The following is a 17,188-nucleotide window of genomic DNA, read 5'->3' on the forward strand; positions in this document are numbered from 1 at the left end:
TTGGACTAATCCACTTTGCTTTCTAACCCCCCTGGCCAAACCTCCATTCTTCCTTGGGTCTGGGGGAAGGTTGAGAGGGGTAGGGGGAAGGTGCAGGGGTGGTTGAGAGCCCCTCTCGGGGACTCAGGTTTCTGGGAGGGGAGTTGTGCTTCTGTATTACATTTTTACCTTGTATATTTCTGTCTATAATTGTATATACTGTAAATATCTGCTTGTGTATTGTGTTAGCTGTAAATATAAGCTTCATTCACATTTCCAGAGCCATCTGACTCTAGTCTGGGTGATTTCTAAAGTTGGGGGTGGGGAGGCAGGGAACACCCAAACCATTACACCAATGTATATATGCAATTTTTAATCATATAATCCATTTCTCTTTAGATATAATTCTGACAGATTTGGTGACAATTTATATGTTGTAAACAATATCTCTCATCATTTATGGAAAACTTGCAGTTGTAGCATGAGTTGATGTGACTACTAACAAAGTAAAGAGGAGAAGAAAAATTATAGCAACATAATTTTACTTGAGTTTGTAGTGTATGAACTAGGTAAAAAATAGACAGACTGACCATTAATTAAAAAAATAAATAAAAATCCTCATTTACTTTAGGTAATGTAATTTTAAAAAATAATTGCAGTGTATAAGTTGGGAAGTTTGCTAAGATTGCAGGGCTCAGAAAGGCATGTGGTGGTTTGGCTGTTATCCGCCCCCCACACATTTTAATAAATACCCCAGCTAACTCAGATGGGCTCTGGGAATATAAATGAAGCTATTTATTTACAGCTAGCACAATATACAAGCAGATATTTACAGTATATACAGTTATAGACAGAAATATACAAGGTAAAAGGTAATACAGAAACACAACTCCCCTCCCAGAAACCTGAGTCTCCAGGAGGGGCTCTCAATCACCCCTGCACCTCCCCCTACCCCTCTCAACCTTACCCCAGTTCTCAGGAAAGAAAAGAGGTGCAGCCAAGAGGTTAAGGAGCAAGGTTAGTGGCAGTGAGGTTAAGGAGATGCAGTCCAGTCTGAAGGCAGAAGCAGAGTGAAGACAAAATGGCGAATGCTATCTAATGTTATCACAGTATCGCAGTATTATCAGGGTTGGAAGAGACCTCACAGATCATCAAGTCCAACCCTTTACCACAGAGCTCAAGGCTAGACCATGGCACCAAGTGCCACGTCCAGCCTTGCCTTGAACAGCCCCAGGGACGGTGACTCCACCACCTCCCTGGGCAGCCCATTCCAGTGTCTAATGACTCTCTCAGCGAAGAACTTTCTCCTCACCTCCAGCCTAAATCTCCCCTGGTGCAGCCTGAGGCTGTGTCCTCTCGTTCGGGTGCTGGCCACCTGAGAGAAGAGAGCAACCTCCTCCTGGCCACAACCACCCCTCAGGTAGTTGTAGACAGCAATAAGGTCACCCCTGAGCCTCCTGTTCTCCAGGCTAACCAATCCCAGCTCCCTCAGCCTCTCCTCTTAGGGCTGTGCTCAAGGCCTCTCACCAGCCTCATCGTCCTTCTCTGGACACGCTCAAGCATCTCAGTGTCCCTCCTAAACTGGGGGGCCCAGAACTGAACACAGTACTCAAGGTGTGGTCTAACCAGTGCAGAGTACAGGGGCAGAATGACCTCCCTGCTCCTGCTGACCACACCATTCCTGATGCAGGCCAGGATGCCACTGGCTCTCTTGGCCACCTGGGCACACTGCTGGCTCATGTTCAGGTGGGTATCAATCAGCACCCCCAGATCCCTCTCTGTCTGGCTGCTCTCCAGCCACTCCGACCCCAGCCTGTATCTCTGCATGGGGTTGTTGTGGCCAAAGTGCAGCACCCTGCACTTGGAGCTATTGAACCCCATCCCATTGGACTCTGCCCATCTGTCCAGGCAGTCAAGGTCCCACTGCAGAGCCCTTCTGCCCTCCAACCCAGACACATCTGCCCCCAGCTTAGTGTCATCTGCAAACTTGCTGATGACTGACTCCCTGCCCTCATCCAGATCATCTATGAAGATGTTAAAGAGGATGGGGCCCAGCACAGATCCCTGAGGGACACCACTAGTGACAGCTGCCAGCTGGATGTGGCACCATTCAGCACCACTCTCTGGGTCCGGCCCTCCAGCCAGTTCCTAACTTTCTTGTTCCCATAGCTCTCAGCGAGACTGTGAGAGAAGGAGACACAACCATTGTTTTCCTTATTTACCCAATTATCTAGTTCTTTTCACCAAAACATTCTAGCCTGCTTCAAACTAGCACAAGGCAGAAAATAATACTCTGAAAATGGTTGCCTACAATGAATTTAGTAAAAAGTTTGCCAATTTAGCTGGAAAAGAGAATTCTCAGATTTTAGTAAACAGTGTGGAGCAGAGAGAAATTTAAGGCTGAGCCAGATACATGTCTGCTTCTGGACTGGATGCATCTCTGAAGTCAACTTTCTCAGCACAGTAAATGCTGCCAACACATCCTCTGGGTGGGCTCCTCATACATACTGTAAGTGATTATTCACTTACCAGTTTCTAATATCCAGCTAATATACAAACACATAATAATAAATGATAAATACTCTCTATAATTTTAATCTGTATTAATATGGCATTTCTACAACTATGCCTCTGGATTGTGTCACCTCAAAGTCATCATTGTACAACAACCTCATCATGGGGAGTTGGTTACAGGTAGCAGCCTTCTTCCTTTTCTCATGGGAACGCAGAGCATCCAAGTGATATCCCTATCTCCTCTGCTGAATAATGTCAGAGAACGAATTTCCAGCAAGAGTGGGCTACCAAGTGTATTTTCCAGCTTGCAGATTCTCTTGTTACTGAGAGATCTTGATGGGCAACATCTTTCCTGGAGACTTTGTCCCTCCAGAGTTTTGGACAAATGTCTAATGAAGCATCTCTTTGCTCTCGTTTCTTCCTTTCTCTTAGAAGCTGCTGTCAGAAAGCTCTTCTTCCTAGTTTTGCTCTTTCTCCCACTACAGTCAGTAACATGCTGTCTGCAGTTACATAGTTTAGTAGTGCTTTGTGTTTTCTGAGGCATGCCAAACTCTGTTTGGCACACTGTGTGTGGAGATGTTTGTGTGTGTGTGAACACCTGATTTTTACACTTCACATAATGAAGAACAGTCATCACCAGTCTATCAGGCCTTGCACACAAACAGCTGTGGCTGGGAGATGTCCCTTTCTGTAGATTTGTTGATGACACTTAAATACATTGGAGTTTTTTTTCCAGTGACTCGAGTGAATATGGACTGTTCTGATAGGAGCTTGAAACTGAATACTGTCAAAAACTTGGAAGATTCAGAGACCATTGTACAGGTTAGTCTGCAGCTGTGGATTTTTACTGCTGGTACAGGCTACTGAGTTTTAGTGTCTTGCTTTTTGATTGCCTGATTTATGGCCTTTAAAAATACTTGGAGATGAACTTCTGAAAAATAGATAAAGGGGAAATTATACAAATCAGTATCCTTTCTCAAAATGTTGCATCTATTATGTATTCCAGAGTATAAAAATGGTGTTTATTGACAGAAGTAAATCCTGAAATCTTCAAATAAAATTTTATATTTATAATGTTAAACCTTATGGTTGATGTAGACCATCCTACAGGATTTTCTAAACAGAATGAATAAAATCTAAGTTTATAAAATCGTTGAAATGAAAAAAAAAAAGGCATTAATTATGAGACAATTCACAATATAATTATGTTTTGAAACCACCTCCCCCCCAAAAAAAACCAAAAACCCAAATGAAACATTGTTAGCTCTTGCGATTCCTGAGGTGGAGACAAAAAGATATAACCTGGGAATTAGTATGGCCTCTTTATGTGGATGGACTGTCACTTCATTTTAGAGTAATAGAACTGCTGCCTTTATTTAGAAGATTGATGTGAGACTGCAGGCACACAATCCAGGGATTCTGTTTCATTTATGTTTTATTTTCTAAAGGACTGCCTAGAAATACATTGAGTGTAATCTTGCAAGATCAGACTTCATTCTATTTGCTGATAAAGCACACTTTGAAACTCAGAAAATACAAAGAAATTAACATACTAGGTAAATAAATTGAATAAAATAGTTGATAGCTTTCATCATATTATGTTGTTTACCCATAATTTGCTTTTCCTTCAGTTGTATACACTGCTTGTTTTTCACTGTCGAAAATTAGTATTTATTGGTTAAGTGTTGTGCTCTTTTGCTTTGTTCATTTTTTAATTTTTTTTTTTTTTTTTAATCAAGGCAGTGATATTAGGAGAAAGGGATCATAGAAGCACAGAATCAGTCAGGGTTGGAAGGCAACATAAGGATCATCTAGTTCCAATCCTCATGCCATGGGCAGGAACACCCTACCCTAGATCAGGCTGGCCAGAGCCTCATCCAGCTTGGCCTTAAACACCTCCAGGGATGGGGCCTCAACCACTTCTCTGGACAGCCCATTGCAGTCTCACCACTCTCATGATAGAGAACTTCCTCATCACATCTATTGTGAATCTCCCCACCTCCAGCTTTGCTCCATTCTCCCTACTCCTGTCACTACCTGATATCCTAAAAAGTCCCTCCTGAGTTTTTTGTAGGTTCCCTTCAGATACTGGAAGATGATGAGAAAACTGGAAAAGAAAGTTCCAGTTTTTAATGAGATTCCTTTTCAGCTAATTAATAAATATCAACCTCATGAGCTAATACACAGCAAATAGTATTAATACTATGTTTGTATCTATTAAATTAGATACAACACATTTTCTGTTATTATTGTCATGGAATTTGTAAATATTGGCTGACTTACCCTGATTTTTTTTTTTTGGCACAAGTTGTTATAAATTTGAGAAAATTACCCTCTAAACCTTGATTTGTAAGACCTAATGGATCTTGGGTATGTTGAAAATCAGCACATTCTGTTGCTATCTAAATAGTGATTTTTTTTTTTTAATTGTGTTCAACGCTGAATAATTAGGATATTTTTTCTCATCTTTCTTTAATTAAACAAAGTATATAGCTGGATAAGATTTGTTACTTTCACCAAAATTTCTGAGCACAGAGACTGATAAGAGACATCTGTGTAAGTGTTGTTGTACCTTTACTATCATACAATCACAGAACTTTAGAGGTTGTAAGGAACCTCCAGAGATCACTGAGTCCAACTCCCTGACCAAAAGCAGGATCACCTGGGGTAGTCTGCACAGGAATGCACCCAGCCTGTTCTAGTGCTCCATCACTCTCACTGTAAAGAAGTTTCTCCTCATGTTCAGGTGAAACCTTCTATGTTCAAGTCTGTATCCATTGTTCCCTGTATTATGAATACGACTCATCACACTCACTAACTTATTCTGACGTGATAAGGAGTCATTTGGAATGAGTCTGACAAAGTCAACTGCATGAAGGGAAGCTACGTGAAATTTCCTCCGTTGTGTTTGGTTTTGTGTGTTTGTTTTTACACTGCTGTGTTGCTGGTAACTTTTTCCCATAGTAGAAATAGAAGGGGAGGGTAGTTATGGACAGGTATGTATAAATGAAGTAAAACAGAATACTGACATTGTTATTACTCTAAGCCAGCATTTATCTGAATTGATATTAATTTATCTTTAAGAAAGGGTTGGTTGGATTTGACATAATTTTATTCATTGTGTTTTTACAATGTTTTTTTTCTTGTTCGTTGTTTGTTTTTTTTTTATAAGAGCTGTCAGAATGAGACACTCTCAAATGAATTGGAAAGAAATACAGACTTACATTCAAAAAAAAATATACAGAAAAATTACAGGGCGTATAGAGGATACATAGCAGCTGCCTTAGACTCCCCCTAGCCCAAAACTAATCTACAATTCCCGATGCTCTTTTTTTGCCTCCTAGTGCCTCTGTTACCTATAGGCCAAATCAAGGCCCCTGCAGCCACAACCAGGCCCACTCCCTACATGTTTACCTAGGTAAGTAGCTCCCACCAGAGACAGCAGGCAGGAGGGAGAGGAAATGCTGTCTACAACTACCTGAAGGGACATAGTAGCCAGGTGGGGGTTGGTCTCTTCTCCCAGGCAACCAGCAATAGAACAAGGGGACACAGTCTAAAATTGTGATGGGGGAAGTATAGGCTGGATGTTAGGAGGGAGTTCTTCACAGAGAGAGTGATTTGCTATTGGAATGGGCTGCCCAGGGAGGTGGTGGAGTTACCATCCCTGGAGGTGTTCAGGAAAAGACTGGATAAGGCACTTGGTGCCATGGTCTAGTTGACTGGCTAGGGCTGGGTGCTAGGTTGGACTGGATGATCCTGGAGGTCTCTTCCAACCTGGTTGATTCTATGATTCTATGAAAGAAGGACAAGTTGGCCTTGCTGCCAGCTTATAAAGAGATAGCAGAATGATGGGATTGAACAACTGTGTTACACTTTCTTGGGTCCACCCCTTGGACTCCTCTAGTTGACCTAGAGATTTTTTTAACTCTATGGTTTCCAACCTACAACAGTATTGTAGAAGGAAGCTTATTGTAAAGTCCTAAAATCACAATGTGAAAAGAAGTCTCTGGGTAGAACATACAGATCCATATCCATTCTGGGGAGTCCAACAATAACTTTCTTGGTTAGCTGTGGGCTATGTAGATGCATAGCTTACTTCCCAGGCCCCTGAATTGGTGCAGTCTGTTTGCTTAAACTTTGTAATATTTCAGAGATGCAACTATTTGGTGTATTGAACTCTCTGTTCCACTCAACAGAGAGACACCTACAACTGGTCCTTTTCTCCTTGTGAAGATGTTTCTGATATGGTGATAGGCCTTTCTGACCTCAGATGATGAGGGAACAACACCTCTGGTGTAGACAGGCCATCATCCACACAATCCATTGACTGGGCTTCCATATTTACAGCCTCATCACTATGGTACAATAGCATCTAGGAAGGCAAATTAGGCAAGGAAGAGATTTGCTTGCTGCCTCAAGTGTGGGCTTAATCTTCCTGGACATGAGCAAAGCCTTTGACATTGTTCTACATGACATTCTGGTCTCAAAACTGGTAAAATGTGGGTTCAGTGGATGGACAGCTCTGAGGATTAAAAACTAGCCTATGGCAGCACCCAAAAAGTGGCTGTGAATGGGTCCATGTGCAAGTGGAAGTCAGTGACAAGTGGAGTTCCTCAAGGATCAGTACTGGGACCAGTCTTGTTCAACATCACACATTAGTGACAGGGACAATGGCATTAAGTGCATCCTCAGCAAGTCTGCTGACAACACTAAGCTGTGTGGTGCAGCTGACACAATGGAAGGGCAGAGATCTACCCAGAGGGATCTTGACAGGCTGGAGGGCTGGGCACAAGCCAACCTCATGAGGTTCAACAAGAACAAATGAAGGTCCTGCATCTGAGTTGGGACAATGCCAGGAACTGATATAGGCTGGGCAGTGACTTGCTGGAGAGAAGCTCTGAGGAGAGGGACTTGGGGATGCTGGTGGATGAGAAGATCAACCTGAGCCACCAGAGTGCACTTGCAGCACAGAAAGTCAACCAGATCCTGTGCTGCATCAAATGAAGCATGGCCAGCAAGTCGAGGGAGGTAATTCTACCTTCTACTCCACTCCAGTGAGACCCCACCAGGAGTACTGCAACCAGTTCTAGAGCCTCTACTACAAGAGGGATATGGATGTGCTGGAACATGTCCAGAGAAGGGCCATGAGGATGATCAGAGGACGGGAGCACCTCTCCTATGGAGACAGATTGAGAGAGCTGGGTCTGTTCAGTCTGGAGAGGAGAAGGCTCCAAGGAGACCTTATTATGGGGTTCCAGGGGGCCTACAAGAAAGCTGGAGAGGGGCTTTTTAAGATAGCATGTAGTGGCAGGACTAGGGGAAGTAGAGAAAAAGCAGAAGTGGGTAGATTCAAATTGGATGTTAGGAAGAAAGTCTTCACCATGAAGGTGGTGAGGCACTGGAACAGGTTGCCCAGGGAGGTGGTAGAAGCTCCATCCCTGGAGGTCTTTAAGGCCAGTCTGGATGTGGATCTGAGCAACCTGATGTAGTGTGAAGTGTTCCTGCCCATGTCTGGGGGATTGGAACTAGATGGTCCTTGTGATCCCTTCCAGCCCTGACAATTTTATGATTTTATGATTCATTCACTCCTTTTTTTAAGCTACTGCTTTCTGCCTAGAGGAGGTGGTGATGAGGATAATTGCACCCTAACTTCCTCAATTCCATCATAAAGATGGATAAAATTCTTTCTCATCTACTTTGTCAATGATGGCAAATCAAACTATTACATGGCCCACTTCAGAGTGGAAACATTACCTACAAAATGTTGAAAATCTTGCTTCTGATACTCTGATTTATATATTTTTAGAATACATAAGAAATTCCTATGCTGGCAGGGACCTCTGGAGACCACTTGGTTCTACCTTCTCTTGACAGTAAAGTCTTAGATCAGATTAGTTTGGGCTGTGTTGAGATGAGTGTTGAATATTTCTAGTGGAGCAGTTTTCACCACTTCTCTGGGGAAACTATTGCAATACTTCACTGCTCCCATGGTAAACAGTATTTTTCTTATATCCAGGCAGAATTTCACCTGAAGCAACTATTTCTTGCTGCCTCTTACCCTGTCAGCATGATTGCTTGTGAAGGGAGCATGTCCATCTTTCTCTCTAACAACCTTTTAGATAATGAAATACTGTGATTAGATCCCCCTCAAGCATTGTCTGGGTTGAACAAACCCTCTTTATTAAACCTGCCTTCATATGTCATGTTCTTCAGCCACCTATCCAGCTTGATGGCTCTCCTGTTTCAGACTCTCCATTTTTCCAATGCCTCTCTTGAACTAAAGGTCTGATGTGACACACAGTACTTCATAAGTAGCCTCAAAAAGCCAAGTGGAGTTGGGTAACTTCATTCTTCGGTGGGCTGGCTGTACTGTTATGCAATCCAGCATACAGTCATCCCTTGATGCAACCAGAGCTCACTGCTGGTTCGTGTTCAGTTTACTCCCCACCAGGATTCTAAAGACCTTTGTAGTAGAGCTACTCACCAGTCTTACAGTTCCATCTTGTAGTGCAGGTTAGGATTTCCACCCCAGGTGAAAGACTTTATAATTTGTTTTGATAAGGCTCACTTAATTTTTGTTGCCCATACCCTCAAATCCATCAATGTCAAAGGCTATGTCTAGAGCTGTCCTTCCTTCCATGTCTTCTCCCCATTTGTTGTTATGCACAAATCTGGAAATGGTGTCTTCAAACCTGTTGTCTGAGTAATTTATAAAGATATTCAAGAGTGTGGGATCCAGTATTGATCCCGAGCAGCTCTGTTTGTCACCAGATGAGAGCCTGACTTTGAGTCATTAACCACTATGCTTTGTGATCAGCACTTCAGGCAGTTGTCCACCCATCTGTGTTCCAGTTCTTCAGTTAATGACTCTTCAGTTTTTTAGCCAGGATGTTCAGGGATACTGTGTCAAACACCTTGTTGAAGTCATGCTAAGTGTTGCCACAGCTTTTGCCTCACTGACCAAGCAACTTGCTTTATGACAGAGGGCCATCGGGTTGATAAAACATGATATGCACTTAGCAAATCCATGCTGGCTTTTCTTAGTCACCTTCCTGTAGCTGCAAACAACTTCCATGTTGTTCTTTAATGAGTCTCTTTTTCAAGGACTAAAGTAAGAGTGTTTTGGCTGTGATTTCAGAGATCTCCAACTCAACATTCTGCAGACAAGTACAGTACTTGGCTGTTTGGGGCCATTCATTTTTTAGCCTGGTCTCCATAACCTGAAGCCGATAAAAAGACAATTTTTCCAAAGATGTCAGCTAACACATATACTGTGAGATTGTGACATTGTACTTTTCTGCATCAGTCACTGGTGAAAGTGTGTGTCTACAGTTAGGATTTTTATTTGCAATAACATTTAACACTCAGTAATTCAGTCAACAGGTATATTGCCCATTTTCTAAATGGACAGGAAAAAGTTTTGTCTGAGCAAGTTACATTCACAGTCATACATGCTTTATTCTTCTGGGATATTTGGTGCAATAGCACATCTTCAAGTGTTTGCAGCAGTGCAACTGGTAGGAAAAAAAGCAGACCTGGTCTGTTAACTGTGTATGATTATTGATCTGTCTCACCATTGCAACATGTGATACCCATTCACAAGAAGGGTCATAAGGAGGAGCCAGAAAACTACAGACCTGTGAGCCTGACCTCAGTGCCAGGCAAGGTCATGGAACAGGTCATCTTGAGTGCCATCACAAAGCACCTACAGGATAGCCAAGGGATCAGGCCCAGGCAGCATGGGTTTAGGAAGGGCAGGTCCTGCTTGACCAACCTGATCTCCTTTTATGATCAGGTTCCCTGCCTGGTGAATGTGGGGCAGGCTGTGGATGTAGTCTACTTGGACTTCAGCAAAGCCTTTGACACTGTCTGCCACAAGAAGCTCCTAGCCAAGCTGGCAGCTCACGGTTTGGACAGATTCACTCTGTGCTGGATCAAGAACTGGCTGGATGGCAGAGCTCAGAGAGTGGTGGTGAATGGTGCCACGTCCAGTTGGCAGCCAGTCACTAGTGGTGTTCCCCAGGGATCAGTGCTGGGCCCAGTCCTGTTCAATATCTTTATGGATGACCTGGATGAGGGCATTGAGTCCAGCATCAGTAAGTTTGCAGATGACACTAAGCTGGGAGCAGGTGTTGATCTGTTGGAAGGTAGGAGAGCCCTGCAGAGGGACCTGGACAGGCTGGATGGGTGGGCAGAGGCCAATGAGATGAGATTTAACAAGGCCAAGTGCAGGGTTCTGCACTTTGGACACAACAACCCCAAGCAGCGCTACAGGCTGGGGAGTGAGTGGCTGGAGAGCAGCCAGGAGGAAAGGGACCTGGGGGTACTGATAGATAGTAAGCTGAAGATGAGGCAGCAGTGTGCCCAGGTGGCCAAGAGAGCCAATGGCATCCTGGCCTGCATCAGGAACAGTGTGGCCAGTAGGACAAGGGAGGTTATTCTTCCCCTGTACTCAGCACTGGTCAGGCCACACCTTGAGTCCTGTGTCCACTTCTGGTCCCCTCAATTCAAGAAAGATGTTGAGGTGCTGGAACATGTCCAGAGAAGGGCAACAAAGCTGGTGAGGGGCCTGGAACACAAACCCTATGAAGAGAGGCTGAGGGAGCTGGGGCCTGTTTAGCCTGCAGAAGAGGAGGCTCAGGGCTGACCTCATTGCTGTCTACAACTACCTGAAGGGGCATTGTAGCCAGGTGGGGGGTGGCCTCTTCTCCCAGGCAACCAGCAATAGAACAAGGGGACACAGTCTCAAGTTGTGCCAGGGTAGGTATAGGCTGGATATTAGGAAGAAGTTCTTCACAGAGAGAGTGATTTCCCATTGGAATGGGCTGCCCAGGGAGGTGGTGGAGGCACCGTCCCTGGGGGTCTTCAGGAAAAGCCTGGCTGAGGCACTTAGTGCCATGGTCTAGTTGACTGGCTAGGGCTGGGTGCTAGGTTGGACTGGATGATCTTGGAGGTCTCTTCCAACCTGGTTGATTCTATGATTGTATGATTCTATGATTCTATGTTTTTAAGAGCTGAGGATGTAGCACATTTTGAAATAGCTAAGCATGAAGCCGGATTGCTGTAACTTTTTTTTCAGCTACCCAAACCCTGTCCTGCAAAGTTTGTGATGAAAACTTTCCAGAAAAACTGTAATCACTATCTGATTTATGATCAGTGAAATGTCCAATCTATTTTCAAGGTGCCAAAGTAAATGCAGTGGCCCACTTATATTTGGAAAGAGGTGTGCATAAAAGAAAATATGCTGTACTCAGGGTTACATACTGATCAGACAACTATTTCACTACACCCAACTATCTGAAAACTGAAGACTTGCTGTTCTATCCTTGCCTTGTCAGAGAGTTCTTGTGACTCTGATCTGCTGCTGAAGACCAACAGAATTAAATGTGAAAATATCAGTTTTGCTCCACTTTTCTTACTATTCCTCAGCTGTATTTTGTGGGGCAAGAGATTAGACTGTTTCTTTGCATGGGAAAAGAAACTTATTTAGCAGGATATGGTCTACTGTACTGCTCCAAGTTCAACATATTGCTGTGGCTGTACAAGGTGCTACTCATAACTAGTTTCTTCCTCCAACTTGCAAGGATGTAATAGAATAAACCATAAGAGAACATAAATATTTTTGCAAAAGTCTGAGCACAGATGTCTGGAAGCACTGTAGGAGGAAGCCAAACAACTATCATACTTTACAATGCAGAAATCTGAGTCTGTATGGTTCCAGATGTTTCCTCCTAGAAAGGCAGGCAGTTGAAAACTAGAACTTGTTTTAAAAATATTCCTTATTATGCTTTACATTTCTCTGCTTTTATTGTAAAAGAAAGCTCTTTAGCCTATAATTAATGTCTGGTTATTTCCAAACTTTAGAAGGTGAAGCAATGCCAAAAATTAGTTTCCCAAAATTCCTGCAGTAGACGTTTTGAACTTGGTGCATTTATGAAAAAGACTAATGAGGTGATTCTCTGGGCTGACAGAAGACAGGATGAAAAAGGTCCTCTCAAACCTGTATCTTATAAAAGAAGCTCCAAGAGGTGACTGACTTTAATGTAGATTATGCATTTAAGAGCATTAGATATTTTCATGTTCCCTCATTGTCTGATCAGCAAAAGTTCAAATATTGCAGATAGTTTGCTCTGTGTGCTTTAATCTCATCCACCAACACCTAGCTTGCTAGAAATTTCTGATATGTTTGAAATAATTTAATGTACAAAAAATACAAATTACTTTTTACCATCAATGTATTTTGGAAGAATTTTATCTGAGAATTTTTATTTAGACATTTGAAATTTTTATAGTATAAACCACAAAGAGCTTGAGTAGCTCAAATAATCTAATCTGGTTTTGCTAAACACAGACCATGAAGAAGTGAGCTGTATACTTCATCTGCAGTCTGATAATGCTAAGTCTCATGTATATTTTGATGCAAGAGACTGTTGTTACCAAAGTAGTGTATTTATTTTCTTATCTGATTTTCACAACACTTAGGTCATTTATGTGACCTTTCATGATTCCTGGCAAAGTCAAAGTGTCTTTGTTTTCCTGTTGATAAAAAGAAGATAAATCACATGTAATGTATCCAAAAGGATATCTTCTAGATGTTAATATGCAGTACTGTATATAATACATAAGCATTATGTAGCTCTGTATATACTTTTCATATGTACACCCCTCTTCACCACATGGATCCAATTCACAAGCCACCTGTGTGAGCTCTTCATTTTGATGTAGCTTGTTCAGCTTTTCCCTCCATCTTCAAGACAGTTTCTAGAAGATGTGGAAGGAATTCAGGTACTAAAGTGTCCCAAATGTACTAGAGAGACTGCAGAATCTATATTCAACCAGGGATGACAGGGACATGGCTTTTGCCTTACTAACGAGGTACAATGCAGGTAAACAGAAAAAGTTAGACAAAAGTGGAATTTGTTAAGAGAATTGTTACATCTTTCAAATTCTCTGACACTTTATTCTTCTGTTTCCTTCTGTCTTACTTTCAAACTTGGTTTACTGTAAGAAATCGATATAAATACCCTGTAAAGAGTAAGAGTAACTTGTCAGGGGAAAGAAAGAATATTTTATATAGTCTTGTATGTACCTGAAATAATACACTCAGAAAAAAATGTAGTTGTTGATAGCCAGGCTTACAACTGTTACTATAATGGCTTCTTTGCTTTCCTAGTTTATACTTAATGTGCTTGCACTTGCAAAGAAATTTGGATTCTTTTACACTGTCATCATGTCAAAGCTTTTACTACAACGCAGTGGAGTGGATGAAAAAGAGGCTGAACAAAGCAGATTTCCAGTGACTAGTCTAAAACTAGACTGTTTTATATACTTTTGCAGTCATCTATATATCTCTATGAATGCACTTTTGATGTTTATTAATTTATTTGTCCTCCCTTTAATGATGTTGTTCAGTGACCCTCCATAAAATTTTATGGTTTTTAAGATAAATTCCAAACTTACTTTCAGACTTACCTAAACCAAATGATGGTTTGTAGTGCCTTATTTTTTGTTTATTATTTTATAATCTGTAATTTCTAAACCAGAATTGGAAAATTATAATTAAAATTATCAGAAATAGTGAATATATTAATGATGATGCCTGCCTTTACTAGGAGGAGCCAATAATTTAATCTAAAAATAGAATCCTTTGAGTTTGGAATGCCCCTTAATTAGTTTTTAAATGTCCTTTTGCACTTATTCTCAGGAAAATTGAAGAAAATATAAATATGGAATTTTTACCACATTTACAAATGCTTTCTGACAAATTTTAGCTTTAAAATGTGCAACAGTTTTCTCAAGATCTCAGCCTTACCACACTTGTTAGACTATTTATCATATGAAAATCAAGACTGCTTATAGAAGAAGAAATAAGTAAATACTCACTCAAAGTTCTTCCCAGAGAGAGTGATTTCCCATTGGAATGGGCTGCCCAGGGAGGTGGTGGAGGCACCGTCCCTGGGGGTCTTCAAGAAAAGCCTGGATGAGGCAGTTAGTGCCATGGTCTAGTTGACTGGCTAGGGCTGGGTGCTAGGTTGGCCTGGATGATCTTGGAGGTCTCTTCCAACCTGGTTGATTCTATGATTCTATGATTCTATGAAACTTACCAAATCAAAGGAAAACTAAAAGACCTCATTAAGTAAATGTTGACAATACTTAGACTCTTCTGAAACTGAAGTTGAGGTGTATATTATGGTACTTTGCATATCAGTCTTCATCACCAGCATCTCTCTTTTGTGTGGACCCTGAAAACATTCTAATAATGGTGTTAGACTTTGAAGAGGTAGGATAGTTATGCAAGTGATTAATAGTGGGAAAGTGGAGAGAAAGAAAATTGTTTAACCTCAGTTATAGCAAGCTGGTATTGCCTAGTCATCATCAGAGCTGAAGTAACAATTGTGTTTTTTTAAATGAGATTAAGGGTGCTGTTCTAGTTTAGAACTTCCCAGAGACCCAATGCTCAAGAGAACAAAATCAAATATAGGATGCCTCCTCTCTGAGAAGAAAAAAATTAGGTAGAGTGAGTGAAAAGGGGTAAAACACCCACAGAAAGCAGTCTAGCACTGATTTTGGAAGTTAAAAATAAACAATAAATAAAGGCTATCTAAGGTAGTAGAGTTTACAGAGGTATAAGGGAAGGGAAACAGATACAACAATATATACAAACCCAGACAGATGGCAATAGATGACAGTAGATGGAGGTAGCTGGTCCACAATACGGTTGGCTTACCACATGGCAGAGCTGGAGCAGCAAGGGTGTTACTCCTCAGGAAAAGCAATCAGAGAGAAAGAACAAGAAGAGGAAGTTAGCTTGCTTTTACAGTGCTGCAAACAGGAAATGGCAGTGGGCTAACCTTTGCACCTGGGGTGAGTATTAGACCACCCTGCAGGAGGAGCCACAGGGACCTGGGTCCGGTTTCAGACCACCTCCCAGCCACTAGAGGCTCAACCTGTGTCAGGTGCCTAGAGCTTCACAGAGGAGCTGATGCGGTTTCAGATATGTAAGCAACAAAATTTTTGTAGCACATATTTGGTTTTTCAGGGAATAGTTTGTGTAAAGGAAGAGGATCCTTTCCCGTGACTCAGGTTACAGCACTGTATGGACATAAAGTATGTTTCTCGCTATTGAGAGTCATGTCATATAGGACAGGATTACTTTGGTTTGTCACAGGATAGGTTTACTTGAGGAAACATAATGAAATACTTCACATTTAAACATCTAGGCCTTGATCCTCTTTCTGCCCTCCCTCCTCCCTCTGAGAGAAACTGGCTTTTTGTGCTCTTATACCAAGGATACCTCAAAACTGATGCAGGCCAGGCACTAGTTCAATGTGCATCTGAACAAGAACCCCCAGTTTAGGAGGGACATTGAGATGCTTGAGCGTGTCCAGAGAAGGGCGACGAGGCTGGTGAGAGGCCTTGAGCACAGCCCTACGAGGAGAGGCTGAGGGAGCTGGGATTGTTTAGCCTGGAGAAGAGGAGGCTCAGGGGTGATCTTATTGTTGTCTACAACTACCTGAGGGGTGGTTGTGGCCAGGAAGAGGTTGCTCTCTTCTCTCAGGTGGCCAGCGCCAGAATGAGAGGACACAGCCTCAGGCTGCGCCAGGGAAAATTTAGGCTCGAGGTGAGGAGAAAGTTCTTCACTGAGAGAGTCACTGGACACTGGAATGGGCTGCCTGGGGAGGTGGTGGAGTCACCATCCCTGGAGCTGTTCAAGGCAGGATTGGACGTGGCACTTGGTGCCATGGTCTAGCCTTAAGCTCTGCGGTTAAGGGTTGGACTTGATGATCTGTGAGGTCTCTTCCAACCTTGGTGATACTGTGATACTGTGGTACTCTGTGATACTGTAATAAATCCATGTTAACACTGAAGCAGTGTGTCATGTCCCTGTCATAACTGTGTCCCAGATATGTGCAAGGAAAACAGACATAGTTTTGATTGCAGTGCAGGTGCACTTACAGATCTGTATCAATACAGCATTTATGTGCTGTGTATTTGTACTTGCATTTGTTGATGATTTTCTACTCTTCAATGCTGTTTGCACAAAGTGTGAAGTGCTCCTCTATTGTATTTGCTTTGGCCAGCAAGCACCTTTGAACAGCAAGCCATATCCTATGTTTACAACACTATGAGGAAGGAAGGTTCCTTTCTCTGCTGCAGGCCTACTGCATCCGCCTGATACTTATTATGTCTACATTCCCTTCTATTCCTCACTGTAGAGAAAGATTTATTTTAGGCTATAAAGATAAGCAGAGACATTATGATATTAATTTTATGTTCAAGATGCTGATTTGGGAGCAAGTGCTGATGATGGGACACAAAATGGGTTCAACATAAAACATCCTGAATGCAATAAATAAAAAGAACCATTCTGCTTTATGTGACACTACTGGTGGCAGCTTTTTGATGCATAAGTCATTGAGTTGAAATTTTAGGCCTAAATTTACAGACAGACTGTAAAATATGTAGAAACTGTTTCTTCTGCACACACACCAACAGTGTTTAAAGAGCGACAACAATACAAGAGACAAAACATTTCTGAACCACATGTATTTTGAAAGTTGAATTAATAAAATTATTTTAATGATAGTGGCATAAGATGATGTGCAGGTCCCCTCTGCTAGAAAAAAAAAAGTGAAATTAATTTTATTAGATCTTGTAATCATACTCCAGAATTTCCAGAGTTTTCAAGCATGCT

This window comes from Pogoniulus pusillus, chromosome Z (genome assembly GCF_015220805.1).
Source record: "Pogoniulus pusillus isolate bPogPus1 chromosome Z, bPogPus1.pri, whole genome shotgun sequence".
In the NCBI taxonomy this organism is placed as follows: Eukaryota; Metazoa; Chordata; class Aves; order Piciformes; family Lybiidae; genus Pogoniulus; species Pogoniulus pusillus.